The 10,899-nt window shown below is 36.3% G+C and overlaps 3 pseudogenes; 2 read left to right on the top strand and 1 right to left on the bottom strand.

Annotated features, from left to right (window-relative positions):
- Nucleotides 1-300: 300 nt before the first annotated feature.
- Nucleotides 301-420, bottom strand: LOC147075503 (5S ribosomal RNA; annotated as a pseudogene).
- A 5,492-nt stretch (nt 421-5,912) lies between these two features.
- LOC147075504 (large subunit ribosomal RNA) lies at nt 5,913-8,351 on the top strand (annotated as a pseudogene).
- Nucleotides 8,352-9,089: 738 nt separating this feature from the next.
- On the top strand, nt 9,090-10,371 carry LOC147075505 (small subunit ribosomal RNA; annotated as a pseudogene).
- Nucleotides 10,372-10,899: the final 528 nt, after the last annotated feature.

A 10,899-nucleotide genomic window follows, 5' to 3' on the forward strand; every position in this document is an offset into this window, starting at 1 on the left:
GAATTAACAAACCATTTTAGAAAAGATATTTTGAATCCATTATAAATATTTTATACAGCAAATTAATTTTTCAATTAACAGCATATGGTGGAAGTCATGAATCAATATAGTGAAAACAGATTACAAATATATTATTATGACGATCTATTACATGTCCCATTCATACCTTGCAGACTTGTGATATAAATTTCATGGTTATGAATTTTATGTCAAGGATTGGAGTAAACTAACATAAGATCCTTCTAAAGTATGTTGGGAAAGTGTGATGAACTACTTACCTTTTTTTATTGTAAAGAACAAAAACTACAGTACCATGTGTTCCCGAGTGATCTCTCAACTAAGTACTTACAATGGCTCACACAGGCTTGACTACCGAGTTCTGAAGGGATCGGGTATTTTACTGAAGATATGACCGTAGTTAAAATTAAGACCATAGTAGGATAAGTGCACATATACCACAGTGGATAAGAATAATAATGGGATATGAGTTCCCATTATTTTTGCTACACAAATTATAAATATGATATAGATGACTCAGACTTCATGGAGTGAGATAGGACTTATAAATTTAGATAAGAAGTCAGTGGTCAACTATTGAATATATAATTGAAATATAACTATATCCCCTACTATTTTCAAAAGCAATTGCTTTATTGAGTATCTGTCAATTACAAAAAATAAATCCATGATATTTGGAGATGAAAACTTTATTAAAATGTCAAACGTATATAACAGTTGTTCCATCACTACTTATGTGTTTTATAGTACCATTTTCAACTGTTGATGTAGGAGTTACTAATGCCTTAACTAACTCAAGGATACTAAGAACAGCTTGAATAAATATTACTAATAGTACAAGTGGAAAAAGTCCAACTAAAGCAAAGCATGCTATACATATTGTGGATATAATGCCAATATTAACTAACTTACGTAGCATATTAATTCCTTGAGGTTTTGGGACGACCATATACACAATAATGGCTGGTATAATAAATGGGCAAAAGAAAACAAGACCTAGAAACAATAGACCAGGATTATCATAGTCCTGAGATGAGTCGGATGTTTTGATGATTAGTGCTGATTGTTGAGTTCTATTATTCATTCCATTGGATTGATACTTATTATTGATCCCACTCACTTCATTTTCTTTATGTGCTGGACCACTCGTATTCTTATGATATAAAGGAGATTGATCTATGCTACATTCTACAGGAGGTATCGATGGTTCTTCACAAAATACTAATGCAGTTAAGAATAGTGGAACTGTTAGCATTTTAACCCCAATAAAGTGTTGAAATTATATATATTTCCCAAAAGAATTAATTGATAGAATTTACTAAAATATGGTATTGATATGAACATATTATTGAATACTTATGGTGATTGAGTATGGAAAGATGCAGTATAATTTAATTGAATAAATTATTCTATGTGATAATTAGAGTAAGGATGGAGAATTGGATTTATTAATAGGATAAAGATGTATTCCAAGATGTAAATAATGTGTCAAATCACAAAGTATTAATGTATCATATTTCAGAAATTCATCAATTCACTTCCTAATTTATAAATATCTTTGAATATTTTAATCTATGTAATATAAAATGATAAATTAGAATCTATGACCCTTCTTTTAGTTAATTACCACAAATAAAGGAGTAGATAAGTATATATATGGAAAATTAATATCATACCCATGAAATATAATTATCAACTATTATACAACTTATTGTTTCTACATCATGTATTTGCAGACATATCGATGGATCAGATAGCTGAATTATTTGAGACAACAGAATATAAAAATGTTGAAAAAACAATAGTGAATCCAATATTTGGATATATTTATCTGATGAATTGTCTTCCCAACTTACGAAGGTATAATCCAGAAATAAGAATTACATATGAGAATAATGGTAAAAGAAATTTTGGAAAAGATATAAGTGATGATGCTTTTACAAGTCTTATAATAGATTTGTTTCCTTCAGTAGATGGGATATTATCTCCACTTCTAAGAATAAGAAGTAATTTTGCAAATCATTATTTCTTTAAAACTGATGAGAAAATTAAACATGAGGGTATAGAAATAATAGCAGATATATTTGTCAAAATCTTGACAGAAGATAAAACAGATACAGCCAAGTTATCTAAAAAACAGAACATTAAATCTACAGTTAATCGAATCAAAACCAATTCCATAAAGGAATCGAAGATATTCAAAGACAAAGATCTTAAACTTCTCTTGATTCATGGATTTATGATCAAAGTATTGGATTCCGAAAAAGATCTAGAATTATATCTCAGCACAATAATAGAGAAAATTAAAAAAAAATCATATAGAATAGATGTGTATAATATGTGTAATAATTTCACAAGAACATTTAGTGAGTTTTATAAGAGTGTTAATTCATCATTTCCATATTCTGGGGTGAATACACCCGTTTCGAATGCTTCAATTCCAATATATATAAGAAGTGAGAATACTTTTGATGAAAATAAAGCATTCTCAGATTGTGCTGAAATAGTACTTCTTCATCTTTGTAACTGCTTGTTCTGGGATATAGAAGGAAAGTGTTATTCACTAGAACATTTAGAATTAAGTGAAGATTCACCATTGAAGAAATTCTACAAAAAAGTTAATTTTCAACAATTTACAATCACAAATGAGATCAGAAAAGAATGGTCTCGAGTAGTACAAGATTTGGAAGATTTTACATTTACTAACGAAAGTAAATATCCAATAAATAAGATTGTATATATGAAAAAAAAAGTGAGAAACGAAGTAAAATCAGGAATGATAAATTTGATGAATGTAGCCATAATAATTGCAATACCTTCAATAAATACAGAAGAATTTTTGAAGGATATTAGCCAAGAGAATATAGAAGAGAAATTTGAGATATTGATTGATAAGTTAAAACATCCCAATTGTAAAGTTGAATGTGAATTTAAGTCAATCGGAGAGTTTATAAGGAATAATACAACAGATTTTAGTGGGAATATAATGTTTACTTTTGTAAATGGAGCCAGTTCAAGTGAAATAAAAATGGAATTAGAAATTGATGATATTATGGACCACTCTTCAATGAACTTTATCTCAGATACAATTCAAGAAAATGAATTATCACAATTTGTTAATACACTTACTTTTAGTGGGTATGAAGGTAATACACGACCATTTCCTATTTCATTGACTATGAAGTACTTAATGCTCTGTGAAAAGAAATTCAACTTTGCCACATCCAATGATTTTTTCACAAATATGTATAATAGAATGATCAACAGCAATGAAGACAAAATAGAAGTACTCACTTATTTGTTTGAACAGAAGGATAATGAAGAATTTGGAGAATACTCAAAGAAAATTACAGAACAAATATTGGAAACAGTAGAGTTAACAGACCCAGCCACACAAAGAATGTTCTCACCATTTGTGCTCAATTCATTATATATAGGATATAATGAATTTGATGTGTTTATGGAGGCATACCAATTAAAATCCAGTAGTTTGAAAGAGTATTGGAAGAAAGAGATATCCGAGCTTAAGTTGATTGTTATAACAGAGTTATATAATTATAGAAATATATTTGAGGAAATATTAGAATATATACCATATAATACATTGGAAGTATTGAAGATTTCAATTACAGAGGATAAAGAAGTATCATTTATAGTAGAGTTGTTTGAGAAAGCTACGAATTTAAAAGATTTGGAATTGGATATAGATGTAAATGATAAAGATCTGAATCTTGTTGTAGAATCGTTGAAGAACATTCAAGCATTGAGGCATATTAAGCTGAAGTTTTATATTCATAATACTAAATGGATCTTGCCATTCACTCAGGAATTAAAAAACTGTCAAAATCTTGAATCATTTGATATTAGTAGCAATAGGATTGGAAATAGGTTTAATAATTCATCTTATCTGCCACAACTGTTCAAAGCCATAGAGGAAATAGAACCACTGAAAAAACTAAATATTAGTGAGAATGGACTTGAATTGGAAGGAACCAAAACATTTGCAAAATCAATAACTAAACTAAATATTGAAAGCTTAGATTATTCTTCAAATAAGTTGAATGAAGATGGAGCAGCATTGGTCTTTTCGGAATTATTATTAAAGATGCCGGAATTGAAGACACTCTATTTGGGTGAAAATGGCCTAAATCAAAATGATGTGCTATCCATATTTGAGATATATCAACAGACGTCAGAAGAGGCCAACGATGATGGAGGAGATCACAGTACTCTCGTGCCTTGGGAAAAAATAGAATTTTTAGGGCTGAGAGACAATAAGTTATCCTATAAATCTGTTAAAGAAGTTGGAGATATACAAAAATGGTTTCCCAACTTGAAAGGTATAAATTTGGAGAAAAATAAAATGAAATTGGAGACAATTACAGAGTTCTTTAATATGATTCATAAGTATGAAAACGTAGTTGATGTGAACATCGGAGATTGTAGTTTTAACCACGATGATAGTGAGGTTATTGCAGGTAATTTCAAAATAGAGTCATTTGAAATCTCAAGGTGTGGATTTAATGGTGGAGATATTCAAGAAATTAATAAATTATTGAAGAATATGCCAGATTTGAAAGTTCTGAATCTTGGATGGTGTGAATTAGATTCAAAGAGTATTAGAGCTATTTTAGATGGAATAAAAAGTCTAAAGAATATAGATCTAGGGGGAAATAAGCTAAAATTGGATGATTTGGAAGTAATAACCGAAATTATTGAAAATAACAAGTTGATTGAGGACTTAAATCTATCGGATAATCAGTTGGGAAGAGATATGAACGAATCAACTGTTTTAGATAGGAGAAGAACAGAAAAGATTCAGGAGTTTGTAATTGGACTTAGATCATTGGTACATTTGGATATAAAACGAGTAGGATTTAATAATTCAGATTGGAGTATAATAATTAGATCGATTTTGAAACTCTCTAGTTTGAAGAAATTAATAATTTCATACAGAGATTTTGAATTGATGGGTAGAGATAGTAGAGAGTTGTTAAGCCAACTTAAGGGAAAGGAAGTGTGTGTCAAAATTGAAAGATAGGGAGTTTATAATAGTACTCATTGATGGAGAGTTAATATGGAGTTGAATAAAATATTACAATGTGGTAAATGATTTTTGGATTATATATTATTCGAATAATGGAGGAATAAATTGGAGTCTTATGACTGTACCTATACAGAATTTCTTATATGGATAAAATATCCCTCTGATGATTTGGGAGTGATATGAAATGTGATGGATATCTCGTTCATACAATTTTTAGTAGCGGGACATCAGTCGAAATTCAATTATTAAAAAAGCAATTTGGAAGAATATTGAAGATAAGATGACAAATAGTGTAACATATAGTGGGAAAAGAAAGAGTTGGGGACAATGAGAAACAAATAGAAATACTTAGGGGTTTATTTGATGAGGAGGGAGGAAAGGTATTAAGGAAATATTGGATAGTATAGATCTATAAATGGATGTTCTTGAATTAGTAATGATGAAGATAAAAACTTGTTGGAGAAGATTAAAAGATGATGAATTAAGGTAGTAAATATCATCGATGGTAAGAAGGGAGTATATGTGGAGAAATATGATTATGAGAATAGGATTATAGGATGGAGTAGAATAAATGTGTTTTGAAATATGGTGGTATATAATGTGTTAATGGTGTGTTAATGGTGTGTGTATATAATGTATATATAATGTATATATAATGTATATATAATGTATATATAATGTATATATAATGTATATATAATTTAACGCCTATGGGTGTAAAAAATAGAGGCATGGGGGGTTAGCCTCCCATGAATGATACATAAGTATAATAAATCAATTCCTTGTACGGGATCGATAGGTACCGATAGCGATGACGAACGTGGAGTATACGATAGTAAGATTCTAATAGTGCACGTGAGTGCAGGACAACATCCTGAACTTAAGCATATCATTAAGGATAGGAGAAGAAATCAACAGAGATTCCAGTAGTAGAGGCGATTGAACATGGAGAAGATCCAATTGTAAAGGGCAATGCTGTCCAGTTGTAATTATTGTGTGATATGAGACGGGTATGGAAAGACCGACCAGAGGGGGTGATAGTCCTTGGGGCGCACAGATAGGAGGAGTAGTGCTGCTTGGTAGTGCAGTGTGAAGAGGTGGTAATAGCATCTAAATCTAAATATAGTCGGTGACCGATAGTGGAGAAGTAGCGCGAGCGAAAGGTGAAAAAGTCCCAGTACGGGAGTGAAATAGTGAAAGTACAAGGAAGTAAGCTGAGGAGCTCAGACCCGTATTGAAACACGGACCAAGGAGATTACATTCCCAGCGAGGAGAAGCATTTGAAGTGCAGGACCGGAAGCGATTTGATAGTTGGGAGGGTAAGACCCGAAAGGTAGTGAACTTTCAGCGGTTTGATTGAAGTCAGGAAAAATTCTGATGGAGGATCTAAGTCATTCTGATGTTCAACTCGATGACATGAGCTACTGAAAGGGGCGAAAGACCAATCGAACTACCTGGTAGCTGGTTCCAGCCGAAATGTCTCTCAGGACAGCGATGAAGGACTAGGGAGATGGTGTAGAGAGGATGTGGAAGAATTCAATAAACTCCGAATCTGTCGCAGTGTAATAGGTGTATACTAGCACTGGAGCCTAGGGATTGATCAGTGGGCAAATTGAGGTAAGCTTGATTTGCAAGAAGGGATGAACCTAACAGAGGGATAAACAGCCAAAGGCAGAACATAGAACCCATAAAAGCGGTAGGCAAATCCAGACAGTAGGGCGGTGGCCATGGAGGTCGGCATCCGCTAAGAAACGTGTTATAACGTACCTACCGAATTTGCGACGGCATAAAATGGATGGCGCTTATCAGCCGTGTGAGGCCCTCGACTCTATGAGTAGTAGGCTGGCACTATTGTTGTGGGGAAGTGCGCGGGCGACTGCGGATGGAACAACATTAGGAGCAGATCTTGGAAGTAGTAGCATCTTATAGAAGTGAATGTTGAGACGGGTTCGTCCTTTGGATAGAAGGAGGTGATACGGACCTAAATGAAAGGGAGATGCATAGAAATTTGCGTGATGGCGCCTGAGGTTGCGAAACAGGGATGACGGCAAGGGGGCGCGGAGTGAGAATTTGCTGTACCGCGCGACGATGTGTTGAGAGTCATACGGAGACGCACATGGACTTGCCCGGGGAAAAAGACAGGGGCCAGCCGTACCGAACCGCATCAGGGCTCAGGGGTTAGAAGCCCGATTCATAAGTATAAAGTAGGTAAGGGAAATCGGCAAAATGGATGAAAAACCTAGGGATAATTATTGGCTCTAGCATGCTAGAACTGGGCTTACAAGGGGAATCTGACTGTTTAATAAAAACATAGCTTTGTGTGGATGCAAAGTGAATTCTGCCCAGTGCTTGGGACGTTAAGGAAGTAATTTTAGGTACGCACTTGTAAACGGCGGGAGTAACTATGACTCTCTTAAGGTAGCCAAATGCCTCGTCATCTAATTAGTGACGCGCATGAATGGAGCAACGAGATTCCCACTGTCCCTACCTACTGCTTTGCGAAACTACAGCCAAGGGAACGGGCTTGGGATATGCAGCGGGGAAAGAAGACCCTGTTGAGCTTGACTCTAGTGAAGCAGATTGTCTAGTCTGGGTGTCGTAGCGAGGTGGGTTACTGTGTGAGACCACTGACCCCCGTGACTAGACGGTTGGTTGCTTGATGGGGAGTTTGGCTGGGGCGGCACGACTGCTACAAAGTAACGCAGACGTCCAAAGGTTCGCTTAGAGGGGATGGAAACCACTCGTAGAGTATAAGGGCAAAAGCGAGCTTGACATAGGTGTGAGAGCACGTATTGATGACTGGAAACAGGGGCCTAGAGATCTTTTGCAAGTATTAAGTGCAGAAGTGACGGAAAAGTTACCACAGGGATAACTGGCTTGTGGCGGCCGAGAGATCGTATCGACGCCGCTTTTTGATTCTTCGATGTCGGCTCTTCCTAGCATGGTGAAGCAGAAATCACCTAGTGTTGGATTGTTCACCCACCAACAGGGAACGTGAGCTGGGTTTAGACCGTCGTGAGACAGGTTAGTTTTACCCTACTGCATTGTATCCTAGAGCAGGCCAGAGTAGTACGAGAGGAAGTTCTGGTTTGGATCACTGGTCGAGCCTTCATCTGTTAAGGTGGGGGCGCAGCTACATCCAGCCTGTAATGGCTGAAAGCCTCTAAGCCAGAATGGGGACTTGTGGGATATGTGTGTGCGAAGACTACGCATGTAAGGAGGGTTGCTGTGCGAAGCGAGTATATATTACGAGTGTTTCAGGCAGGCCTGTTCCTTTTTGTGTGGGGGTGAGTCGTGGGGGTTGGTGTATATGTGTGTATATGTGTGTATATGTGTGTATATGTGTGTATATGTGTGTATAATGTGGGGGTTGTGTATATGTGTGTATATGTGTGTATATGTGTGTATATGTGTGTATAATGTGGGGGTTGTGTATATGTGTGTATATGTGTGTATAATGTGGGGGTTGTGTATATGTGTGTATATGTATATGTATATGTATATGTATATGTATATGTATATGTATATGTATATGTATATGTATATGTATATGTATATGTATATGTATATGTATATGTATATGTATATGTATATGTATATGTATATGTATATGTATATGTATATGTATATGTATATGTATATGTATATGTATATGTATATGTATATGTATATGTATATGTATATGTATATGTATATGTATATGTATATGTATATGTATATGTATATGTGTATTATATGTATATGTATATGTATATGTATATGTGTATGTGTATGTATATGTGTATTATATGTACGAACACTTTTATACATCTATTTCGCGTCACACCCGTATACATTGATATAAATTGAGTAGGACGGGCGGCACAGAAAAGTAGATGCATGGGGAAACCCGGGGAGTGTATGCACACAGCATTTTGGCGACATGGAGATGCGAGTGAGTCTGTGGATAGAGGATATTGTGTTGTGAGCAATGGATTGCTATGAATTTGCAGGATTGGGATAGGCCACAGTGGAAATGACAGAACACCAGGTTGATTCTGCCTGACGTAGATGCTAGTCTCTAAGATTTAGCCATGCATGCTTAATATAGAATGGCGAACGGCTCAGTAATGTTGCGATGATTTGCTCTTGATGGCGTAGATAACCACGGTAAGCTGTGGCTAATAGGCAAGAATAAGACGCAACCCTATCAGTTAGTTGGTAGTGTAAAGGACTACCAAGACGATGACGGGTGACGGGAAATGAGGGTTTGATTCCGGAGAGGGAGCCTGAGAGATGGCTCCCACGTCCAAGGACGGCAGCAGGCGCGAAAATTGCCCACTCTTTGGTGAGGAGGCAGTTATGAGACGTAAGTTAAGCAGCACAGTAAACAAGTGCGTAGTTGATTGGAGGGCAAGTTTGGTGCCAGCAGCCGCGGTAATACCGACTCCAAGAGTGTCTATGGTGGATGCTGCAGTTAAAAAGTCCGTAGTTTTATGTATGCAATTGAAGGGCACCGGTCAAGGGTGCAGCGTTTGCTAAAGATGGCGGAACGGGCAGAGTGCATAGTATAGATGGGCGAGAGATGAAATGACCAAGACCCCATCTGGACTGACGGAGGCGAAAGCGATGCACTTGAACGAGTCTGGGGATCAAGGACGAAGGCTGGAGGATCGAAAGTGATTAGATACCGCTGTAGTTCCAGCAGTAAACGATGCCGACAAGCAGGACACGGGAGTGTTTGCAGGGAGAAATCGTAGTTTTCGGGCTCTGGGGATAGTACGCTCGCAAGGGTGAAACTTAAAGTGAAATTGACGGAACTACACTACCAGGAGTGGATTGTGCGGCTTAATTTGACTCAACGCGGGAAAACTTACCAGGACCAAGCAGCGTGGAGATCGACTACGTGAACGGTGCAGGAGTGGTGCATGGTCGTTGGAAATTGATGGGATGACTTTCAGCTTAAGTGCTATAATTAGTGAGATCTTTGTGGACAGGTGCAGAATGGCACAGGAAGGAGAAGGCGATAACAGATCAGTGATGCCCTTAGATGCCCTGGGCGGCACGCGCAATACAATACTCGATGTGGAGACAGATGAATTTTGGAGTGCGAGGGATTAGTTTTTGTAAATGAACTATGAACGAGGAATTCCTAGTAACGATGATTCATTAAGTCATGGTGAATGAGTCCCTGTAGTTTGTACACACCGCCCGTCACTATCTCAGATGGTTATGAAGATGAAGAGCCCCGGTTCTGAATAGTTATAACTAGATAAGGTACAAGTCGTAACAAGGTTGCGGTCGGTGAACCAGCCGCAGGATCATTAAAGAATTTTGTGGGAGTGAGAGTCGTGGGGGTTGGTGTGTATATGTGTATATGTGTATATGTGTATATGTGTATATGTGTATATGTGTATATGTGTATATGTGTATATGTGTATATGTGTATATGTGTATATGTGTATATGTGTATATGTGTATATGTGTATAGATTGTATATGTGTGTTATAGTGGTGTGTATGATTGTATATGTGTGTTATAGTGGTGTGTATGATTGTATAATGTGTAAGTGGTTACATACATCGGGGTGGGAATCGTAACAGAGGTAATTCAGAGATAGTCGGAGATGCTCTGTATGGGAGCAACTGATATTTAACGGGTGTGTGGAGACTAGCTAATGGATATAGGACTAAGTAATAATTGAGACAGTATCTCAGCTCGATATAGCACTCCGAGTCCAATAGGACTAAGTAAGAATGTATAATAAATTGTTTATAATATTAACTTTGTTGTGTACGAGCTGTTATAAGGTGTTGTAGTATTATATTGAGCATTCATACAAAAACTAATAATTC

This window comes from Rhyacophila brunnea, unplaced genomic scaffold, assembly GCF_057557595.1.
Source record: "Rhyacophila brunnea isolate RB1 unplaced genomic scaffold, BYU_Rbru_1.0 scaffold_144, whole genome shotgun sequence".
NCBI lineage: Eukaryota > Metazoa > Arthropoda > Insecta > Trichoptera > Rhyacophilidae > Rhyacophila > Rhyacophila brunnea.